General features: G+C 42.3%; 1 non-coding gene across 1 annotated transcript; it reads right to left on the bottom strand.

Annotated features, from left to right (window-relative positions):
* Window positions 1-431: 431 nt before the first annotated feature.
* Trnap-ugg (transfer RNA proline (anticodon UGG)) lies at window positions 432-514 on the bottom strand. Its single transcript has one exon. It is a non-coding gene; the product is annotated as a tRNA-Pro (tRNA).
* Between the last annotated feature and the right edge of the window lie 10568 nt (window positions 515-11082).

Below are 11082 nucleotides of genomic sequence, written 5' to 3' on the forward strand. Positions count from 1 at the left end.
TGCATAATGTTGCAGAACACTGTGAGCGGTCCCTTATTTCTTCTTTCCTTGAATCGATCGTAGCATTGATGTTATGTGTCTTTTGATGTCTGGAGTCTCGGGAGAATGTGGGCCTTTCATAACTCACTTAGGATGCTTTTGATTTATCCACTGAATGCCCATATGAGCTGTGGCCTAGGTGACATCGATGCCATGTAGCACCTTCTCCAAGTAAATTGAAACTCTCCCACCCAGACCAACAGTTGCGAAATATGCACGGTAGCTCAGCGTGTTCGGTCAGGAGAGTGACCACTCTCTATAATTAAAAAAAAAATCGGCACAGAACGTTCAAATGGCTCTGAGCACTATGGGACTTAGAATATGAGGTCATCAGTCCCCTAGAACTTAGAACTACTTAAACCTAACTGACATAAGGACTTCACACACATCCATGCCCGAGGCAGGATTCGAACCTGCGACCGTAGCGGTCGCGCGGTTCCAAACTGAGCGCCTAGAACCGCTCGGCCACACAGGCTGCCGGCACAGAATGACTGACAAAAATGACGAAGAAACAGGCTGAAAGAAACAATACAAAGAGGTACCAGTCAAGTGCAAGGACGGATATCTGCTTCAAACTTGGGAAAATGGAAAGGGTGTGTCACAAAAAACTGCGCCAGTTATGTTAAAATAGTATTTTTAACGAGAAACTAGGGCTCTCAGGGTTTCGTCCAAACTCAGTTATGTATATGGAGAGTTCATTTATAGGTTTTTTGAGTGAGCAGATATCAAAATACGTGCCATACTTGGCATATTTTTACACTGCATTGACTTAAAATCTCTCCTTTTTTTTTACAACTCCAAGGGATCATAGACCCAAGTACTCGACATAAATTTGACTTCGTACCTCTTCCCTTCCTGAGAATAAAGGTTTTAACAGACGGATTGAGAGACGGACAACAAATAACAAAAAATTGTTATATAATTAAAAATTAGCAAATTTTCGACCTTTTTCCTTTACCTCCTCTGCGAAACCTAGCTTTTTCCCTAATTTCCTTGATTCTAAGTGAACGGGGAGTGCTCTAGGGTCTTGGTGAGTGAATCTTCGAGTATCAAAATATCCTTTTATTGCACTGACTTACCGTGGGCGTTAATATTTGACATAAATATCTATTTGATACTTCTGCGCGTTTTTCAGAGAAAGGGATCTTTACATACAGACGGACAACGAAGTGATCGCATAATGGTTCCATTTTTACCGCCTGAGGTACGGAACCCTAGAAAGAGGGGTAGCGTCTTCGATTAGTAATCTAAACCTCCTGAGTACCGTATTCGAACCCAGCCACTACTTATCTGCTGAATAAAACTCAGAAGCAATGGCGGCCGAAGAATTCCGTTATAAGAGATCACCCTCGTTCTGCCAAAGGTTTTGTCAAAGAGGTTTGAGGAGTGCACGGAGTTTCAAGACACCTTCTTGTCCATGGAGTGCGACACTATCCCTAAAAGCCGGAAGCATCAACAATAATCACAGAATGAGGATGTAGAAGGCAATGGAAACCACTGCATCAAAGCTCGAATACCCGACTGCGAGTTACGTTCTACGAGTCCAAGCATGGAAGTTTGAACGTAGTAGGAAAACTAGAAACTACGAAAAGAGAAACGAAATTCTAAATCAATACATAGTGGGGGACAATGAAGTGAGGTAGAAAGAAGGTAAGGATTGACTGAAATCTTCTCTGGATTTGAAAACCGAGAAGATTTTATTCAGACATGCCGCCGCGAATGACTCCGAGAAAACAAGGATTTCTGCCCAGACGAAAATAGGGTAATAGCAACAGCGGCAGAAAATGGTATAACAGGAATAGGATTCGTTATGAAAGAAGAGCACTGATTAAACAGTTATGAACAGTCAGGGTGTCCTTATCGGGTTAGACAGCAGGGAATGCCATCCAAGATAGTTCAGATATACATGTCGACGTCGCTAGCAGAAGATGAACAGATAAAGTACACATGATATTCAGCGGGTAGCTCAGTATTTAAAGGGAAATGAAAATCTAACAATCACTGGGGATTGTAATGTGGTTATAGGGGAAGGAATAGAAGAGAGGCAGTAGGAATAAAAGAAGAGAAAGACTAATTGAGTTCTGCAAGTTTCAGATGGTAATCACAAGAGGGGAATGTATACTTGGAAGAGACCCAGACGCATGAGAAAATTCCGACTGGATTACGTAATGGTCAGACAGAGGTTCCGAAGTCAGGCATTGGAATTTTAGATGTATTGAGGTGCATTTTATACTGACTATTCAGGGGCAGATACTGAATGAACTTACGGAGCTCGTTCTAAAGTATTACTGTGGAAGTAAATGGAATTAGGAAGTACTGAGGAATGATGTAACGCTTTTGAAGTTCACTAAGGAAGTGTATACTACAATAAGGGAAGCCAGTGCAGACAGTTCAGTTGAAGATGAGTGTATAGCTTTAAAAAAGGCCATTACAGATGTTGGACAGACAGACAGCGACAAGGAAGGCAGCTGTGAAAAGACCTTGGGTAACGGAACGAGTATTTCAGCCGATCGATGAAAGAGGGAGGTACAAAAATGTTCAGGGAAAGGCCTAAATACACAAATATAATACACTCAGAAATGAAATAAATAGAAAATACAGGGCAATCAACCTAAATGGCTACAGGAAAAATGAGAAGAAGCCGAAAAATAAATGATCGTCGGGATATACAATAGTCAAAATAACCTTCGGTGAAATTAAAAACAATGGTGGTAACATTAAGAGTACAGTGGGAATTCCACTGCACACTGAAGGCCTTTATCAGGTGGAGGATTTGTCTGATGACTTTATAGAAGAAGAAAATGGAGTCAATGAGGGAGACATTGGCGATAGAGAGCCGTGGTAGACTTCAGATCAAATAAGGCTGAAGAAATAGATAACATTCCATCGAAATTTCTAAATTCATTGATACAAGTGGCAATTAAACGACTTCTGAAGTTGCTGTGTAGAATCTAAGAGACTGGCGACGTATTATCATACTTTCGTAAAAATATCATAGACACAGTTCCGAAGACAGTAAGGGCAGACAAGTGCGGAACTATTCCACAATGAGCAAACAGTTTACTCTTCCTTGTTGCTTCAAAATGGCTCTGAGCACTATGGGACTCAACTGCTGTGGTCATTAGTCCCCTAGAACTTAGAACTACTTAAACCTAACTAACCTAAGGACATCACACACATCCATGCCCGAGGCAGGATTCGAACCTGCGACCGTAGCAGTCGCACCCTTGTTGCTGACAAGAATAATACACAGATGAATGGAAAACAAAACTGGCGATCTGTTAGATGACGATCAGTTCGATTCTGGGAAAAGCAAAGGCACCACAGTGTTTCTCTTGTTAATAGCAGCAACAGTGAAGAAAAATCAAGACACGCTCATTGGAATTGTAGACCTATAAAAAGCGTTCGCCCGTGTACAATGGTGCAAGATGTTCGAAATTCTGAGAAAAACAGGAGTAAGCTGTAGGAAAAGAGGGTGATAATACAATATGTTCAAGAACCAAGAGGGAACAAGAAGACTGGAAGAGAAAGAACGAAGTGCTCGTTTGAAAAAGAGTGTAAGACAGAGATACAGTATTCCGCCTCTACTGCTCAATCGACGCATCTGTGAAACTACGGCAGGAATAAAAGAAAGGTTCAGAATTAGATTAAAATTGAGGTTGAAAGGAGATCAGTGATAAGATTCGCTGACGATATTGCTATCCTGAGTGAAAGTGAAGAAGAATTACAATACCTTTTGAATGGACTGAACAGTCTAATTAGTACAGAATTGTATTGAGATCAAACGAGAAAAAGGTAAATGTGATGAGAAGTAGGAAAAATGAGAATAGCGAGAAACTTAACATCAAAACTGGTGATCACGAAGTCGACGTAGTTAAGGAATTCTGCTACCTTGGAAGCAAAATTACCCGTGACGGACGAAGCAAGGAGGGACATAAAAAGCAGACCAGTGCAGACATAGATGGCATTCCTGGCCTTAATCGGAGGAAAACAATTCTGAGAATGTATTTTTTGGAGCATTGTGTGGTAGTGAAACGTGGACTGTAAGAAAACCGGAAGAGAAGAGAATCTAAGCGTTCTAGATGTAGTGTAACAGACGAACGTTGAAAATTATGAGGACTGATAAGATAGGGAATGAGGAGATTCTGGGCATAGTCGGCGAGTAAAGGAATTTATGCAAAACACTGAAAATAAGAAGGGATAGGATGATAGGACATGTGTTAAGACATGAGGGAATAACCTCCGTGGTACGAGAGGGAGTTGTAGAGGGGAAAAACTGTAAAGAAAGACACGGATTGGAAAGCAGCCAGCAAATAATTGAGGATGTAGGGTGCAAGTGCTACTTTTCAGTCTCTTTCATCCTCCGACCCACCATTTGTTGCATCAGAAGGCTACAGAGGGACTCATAAGGTTACTCTTAAGTCCACCGCCGTCACGCAATGTGATAATTTTCATGTATCTTCAGCGTCTTCATTATACGAGTACCACAGTGACATCAACGCGAGACTGATTACAAATTTCCTTTTGTAAAAACCCATCAAAAGCTTTTGAAATCGTAAATTTTGCTATCAGTGTATATATTATTTTAAAATATAGTCTCAGGTGTTTTCAATATCTTAAAATTTTGTTAAATTTATAAAAATCTTTTGTTGGAGAGCGACTATGGCTTCCTCCACCTCACATCCTAATGGGGAATTGGAATACAAATACATAAATGAATCTGACGCTTTCAATGCCAAAACGGAAAGTCTAATAAATTCTTTTTTTAAGAGACAGTCATTCTAATTGCCCTGAGGCACACATTGGAGCACAGATTCCCAAGTAACCAGACACGATGTTAGAAGGCATATGACAAGTGCTCAGTCACTTGAATTATAACGAGCCGTGTAACAAAATCAAAGTACTAGAGAAGACATCGAAATAACACTCTTCTCTCTCTCTCTCTCAGTCGTGTGGCGGCCCCGCCGCCATGTGTGACTCTCCATGCCACGCTGCGTAGCAGTGTTGATGAAGACAGGATATCGAACCAGGGCTCCTTCAGTTGCCAATCTGCCGCCCTGATTCCGCAGCTCCGCAACTACAGAGGCGGGCTCAGAAATAGTGAAACTGCGAGAACGGTGTGAAAGTGAACAGATTAAAGCAACTGTTGATTATCATTCATCGTCTTCTCTGTCAACCTCTGCATTAGCATTTGACAAAAAAGTGCTTGTGACAGGAGCAGTATCGTCATAGAAACAAGAAAGTTGCTCCTCTTTACTGCTATTGTCGACAAATATTATTGAAGAAGACTAACCCCAGTGTTATATGCCGCTAATGCGGTTGTGTCATAGTGTTATTACAAATGCAGCAGTAGAAGTTGTCCATTGCAGTTTGGAATTCGCCAGCACTGCTACAAACGAGGATGTGTGGCAGTTTTCGGAGTGAAATAAAATGCTACGGTAAGCCTATTACTGTGGCAACCCTAATGTTCTGCTCTATAATTCAACTGCAAAAGGAAGATATATAGAATATATTTGGACTACAGTGTTCAACAAAGTTTTCCTTCTTTCTACTTGGAGGTATAGTTCGTCTATACAAGTAAATGAAAAGCTCTTTTTCTTGTTCGTTACGAGTTTCGCTTTTTTAAAGTTACGAAGTACTTTCAGTGGGCGGTAATATACATACATCAAACAAAGTTTTGCATCACCCCGAAACTCCTGAAGATTGACGATTACTGTGGATAGTGTATCACAGACACAGTCCCTTTGACTGCTCAGAGATGTCACTAATACCGCCCAAAGACGTAAACAACCATGCATAAGCAGCGCTTATTAGATGGTCCGACTGACGATCAGTTCCAGTCATTCCACCAGGAAGGAGGTACACGGCTCGTGTTGTCTGTAGTTCAACCATGCTTAGACGGTCAATACCGCGGTTCGATCGCGTCCGCATTGTTACTTTGTGCCAGGAAGAGCTCTCAACAAGGGAAGTGTCTAGGCGGCTTGGAGTGAACCAAAGCGATGTTGTTCGGACATGGAGAACATGCAGAGAGGTAGGAGCTGTCGATGACATGCCTCGCTCAGGCCGCCCAAGGGCTACTACTGCAGTGGATGACCGCTACCTACGGATTGTGGCTCGGAGGAACCATGACAGCAACACCACCATGTTGAATAATGCTTTTCGTGCAGCCAAAGGACGACGTGTTACGACTCGAACTGTGATAAATATGCGATATGATGCGCAACTACACTCCCGACGTCCATGGCGAGGTCCATTTCTGCAATCACGACACCATGCAGTGCGGTGCAGATGGGCCAAACAACATGCCGAATGGACCGCTTAGGATTGACATCACGTTCTCTTCAATGACGAGTGGCACATACGCCTTCCACCAGACAATCGTCGGAGACGTGTTTGGGGACAACCTGGTCCGGCTGGACGCTTTAGACACAATGTTCAGCGAGTGCAGCAAGGTGGAGGTTCCCGGCTGTTTAGGGGTGGCATTCTGTGGGGCCGACGTACGCCGCTGGTGGTCAAGGAAGGCGCCGTAACGACTGTACGATACGTGAATGCCATCCTCCGAGCGATTGTGCAGCCGTATCGGCAGCATATTGGCGAGGCATTCGTCTTCATGGACGACAATTCGCGTCCCCAGCGTGCACATCTTGTGAATGACTTCCTTCAGGGTAACGACATCGCTCGACTAGAGTGGTCAGCAAGTTTTCCAGACATGAACCCTACCGAACGTGCTTGGGATGGACTGAAAAGGACTGTTTATGGTCGACGTGACCCAATAACCACTCTGAGGGATCTACGCCGAATCGCCATTGAGGAGTGTGCAATCTGGACCAACAGTGCCTTGATGATCTTGTGGATAGTATGCCACGATGAATACAGGCATGCATCAATGCAAGAGGACTTGCTACTGGATGTTAGAGGTATTGGTGTGTACAGCAGTCTGGACCACCAGCTCTGATGGTCACGCTGTATGGTGGTACAACGTGCAATGTGTGGTTTACATGAGCAATAAAAAGGGCAGAAATGATATTTATCTTGATCTACGTTCCAATTTTCTGTACAGGTTACGGAACTCTCGGAACCCAGGTAATGCAATTTTTTTTTTTTTTTTTTTTTTTAGTGTGTATGTGGCTGATCCCGGCGGAGGTTCTAGTCCTCCTTCAGGCATGGGTGTGTGTGTTTGTCCTTAGGATAATTTGCGTTAAGTACTGTGTAAGCTTAGGAACTGATGACCTTAGCAGTTAAGTCCCATAAGATTTCACACACATTAGAACATTTTTTTGATGTGTGTATGTTTGTTATTTGCGTTATGTAACGATACAAGGCACATTATTATACTGCGAATACCTTCAAAAACATACCATGGTCTTATCGAACCCATGTCATGCACCACAGTCGTCACTGTACCGTGTTACAAAGCCAGCTATTAAGTGGGTGATTATAACGTTTTGACTCATCAATGTATATGGAGATGTAGATCTACTGAATGGATGGCAGAAACACACCAGCTGGATTCTAAATCGTCCCCCAACTCTTCATCATGTTTTATCCGATGTGACTCTTTTTATTTTCTAACCTCATGAAACTTTTGTCGGATTCAGAAGCTATCTGTGCCGCAAGTGAGAGTTACGCGGAGTTTTGAAAAAAAAAAATTGCTATCCCCACAGTCAGATGATTAGAGAGATAGCAGAAAATCGCGTTTAGAAACTTGGGAAGTATATCTGCCGCCTCCTATTCAAAGAAACCATCTCAACGTGTGTCTCAAGCGATTTAGACCATGAAAAACATTTATCCGGATGTCTATAAGGATATCTCAGACCCGCTCGTCCAAAATGCGATGGTTTCCGCCTTATTGACACGCAATAATAGCAGGTATATTTCCTTTATATTATAGATTTTCTACTGCAGTTTGTTAGCGATCGACATCTGGCGCCCACGTTTGATTGACAGACAGACATTATAGTTTTACTAAGGAAGTTACTACTAGCATCTGGCTGGATTACAAAATCTGTAAACTATGCGGCCATTAAGCAACAGGGCCCTGCTGTGTCTGCTTATCGGAAGTTCTATTGACGCAATGACAGGACACAGAAGAGTTCAAATGGTTCAAATGGCTCTGAGCACTATGGGACTCAACTGCTGAGGTCATTAGTCCCCTAGAACTTAGAACTAATTAAACCTAACTAACCTAAGGACGTCACAAACATCCATGCCCGAGGCAGGATTCGAACCTGCGACCGTAGCGGTCTTGCGGTTCCAGACTGCAGCGCCTTTAACCGCACGGCCACTTCGGCCGGCTCACAGAAGAGTTAAATACATTAGCTGCCAGTGGTAACTGTCTGTATCAACGGGGCAACTAAGAATTTGAGTCAGACCAGGATTCGTCCCCAAGTCTTCTGCTTAGGATGCAGATGCGCCGCCCACTATGCCATCCGGACACGGTGGTCACCACAAATGCACGGGGTACCCTAGCACGCCTGCCATCAAATCCAAATTTTCAACTTATACCACACACTACTGATATAATGCCCGTGCTCATGAGCCTCGTTACCAGTGGCATCTCGTCTACTGCCGTAAGAGATCGAGCTTGGTGTTCATCTGCACTATAGGGATCATTGGCCTTCTTCGCCTTAATTATATATATGTGATACGTGTTCTTTCAGACATCTCTGAAAGTGCAGACAAAACATACATGCAACAACAGGAAGTGCTGGAGTAAGTCACTCAGGTACCTCATATCTCCTTTCCTAGCCGAAAATGTTATTACTTTGTCACAGTCGGAACCGAAAAATATTTAGGTCGATTCCTTCATATGCAAATTATTTATCGTTAGGTTGAAGATCACGATGGACAGATATACAGTAGCGCAGTCAACGAAGGAAAATCAAGGGGAAAAATGTCATGTAGTGGCGAATTTTTGCACAGTGGTAGTTTGGAGTCTAATGAATTTCATAAAAAAAATCATGACCTTTGGGGCGTGAACGTGGGTGTGGGGGCGGGGCCTTTAAACATCACTTTTTATGTCATTCTTGACCGCGTCGGAAACCACAGCTTATAGCGAAAATGTTTCCCAGCATAAAATTAAAGTATGTTAAATTTCCTACAAAAAAGTCGTATTTATTTTGACTCTAACACGAATAGTTCCCGCGTTTCAGGGGATGGAAAAATCGCAGATTTTTAATAGCACTAAATAATGGAATAAAATTAATGCATATAGCTAAGTACTGTGTGATAAAAACAAATATTTCATTTATGTACCCTATCTAAGAGCAGAGGCGAGAGAAGGTAGGCCGCTAGATTGTGGTCATGTATTTCCCTCCTTCATAGATCTGCGAGTATGTAATTCCGCATTCTGTCACTGCACTCATCACAAAAAGTAACTACAGTGTATTTCATAAAGTTATACCAACCCTTCCACATCTCACTTTATGAATTATTCGTGAGCAGACCATATGTATGTGCAACAGTTCCAGACGATGCCAGCGTTAGCCATTAAAAGGTTCCATATATTCACCAACTCATTAATACAAGCATACCAGCTATCACCCTCAGAGGAAGAGAGGCGACGCAGTGATTGAGACACTGCATTGACGTTTGGAATGAACGGGATTCAAATCTTGGCGTGGACGTTCAGTTTTAGGTTATCCATGGTGTTCCTAAACTGATTGACACGAATGTGGGCTAGTTCCTGTGGAAATGAGAGGGCCAGTTTCATTCTCCTTCTTTGTTCACTCTGACCTTCATCTCTGTTTGTAATGGCTTCGACATTGCCTTCCTTTCTTACTATACGTAACACCACTGAAAAAGTTTTACACTTGCCGATCACAGCACACCACATTAGAACTACACTCTCCACAAAACACAGTATAGCTCATGCTCACTCACCAACAATTTATGCTGCAGAATATACAGTATATACTGCTGACAACTCTGAGCAGCAGAAAGTTTTTTCCGCAAAGCTAAAAATCGCCCAAGTGAATTTTTGTACTATAGGCTCCTCTTCTTCTTCGCAAGGTCACTGAATCCGTCTTAGCCTTTACAGCCGCAAATATCTAGAACTGCACTTACCATTTTTCCTAAACACTCCTTCGACTAACAGATCCTCAGTCTAACCCACTACTATTGTTTTGATTGAATAAAAAGAACTCTGCCGTGTTCGGCTCTTTGTGCCTCACAGAACACCTTCAATAAGTATAACCTTCTAGTCAGCTGTTTGTTTTAGCACTTTCAGCTCATTTTATATGGCCTTCTTTCTTACAGACTTTTCATTCTCCATTACTGTCAGCAGTATCCAACTAAATATCTTTTTCTCCGTCTGTAGAAATACTCCAGGGTCTCAAATATAAGGAGAGACTCATCTGTCTCCTTTTCGTAACCGATGTAGCTGACGAGGTTGATCCCAATCACCTAATACAGCGAGTTGCATACACACAGTACGATGTTCTATCCCACTTGAATCTTTAATGACAAGTACAGCGCCGACGTCATGTCGAGGCACGTCTGTCGCCAGGGCCAACGTTTTTCTTGGTTTAGTATTTTATCCATCTTTTACAACTGTATTTTTATTTATTGAAATAGTCAGCAACCTGTTTCACAAAAGAAATTTTTCTTAATCTTCTTGAGTCTTCTAATACTTTTCTTCAAAAGGTTTTAACTATCACATTACTTGAAAGTATCAAAAATAAAATGCATATTCCTGCTTTTGTGGGTACATCGGTGGCCAGATGGGCCTGAAATCTAAGTTCCAACATTGGTGACTGAAACTTCTATTCACATTCTGGCATCCGGTAGTTCTGAGCGCAGTTCTTATGCTGTGTATAGAGAAGATGAGGGAGATGACATATAATAGTTTAAACTCTTTTAGAGTCGACGGTTTAGAGGGAGTAATGCTGATGCAGTAGCTATATGCCTTCCTTTCCTTAAATATCCCAAAATGCAGAAGAGGAAGCTGAAGAACTTCATATTGAAGAGTTCCATTACAAACCTTCTTTTTTCTTGAGGTGTGAACAGACTACGCAATACTGTGTTTGATGTTGCCTCGTGGAA

The sequence above is a fragment of the Schistocerca nitens genome, chromosome 1, assembly GCF_023898315.1.
Source record: "Schistocerca nitens isolate TAMUIC-IGC-003100 chromosome 1, iqSchNite1.1, whole genome shotgun sequence".
NCBI classification, from domain to species: Eukaryota; Metazoa; Arthropoda; class Insecta; order Orthoptera; family Acrididae; genus Schistocerca; species Schistocerca nitens.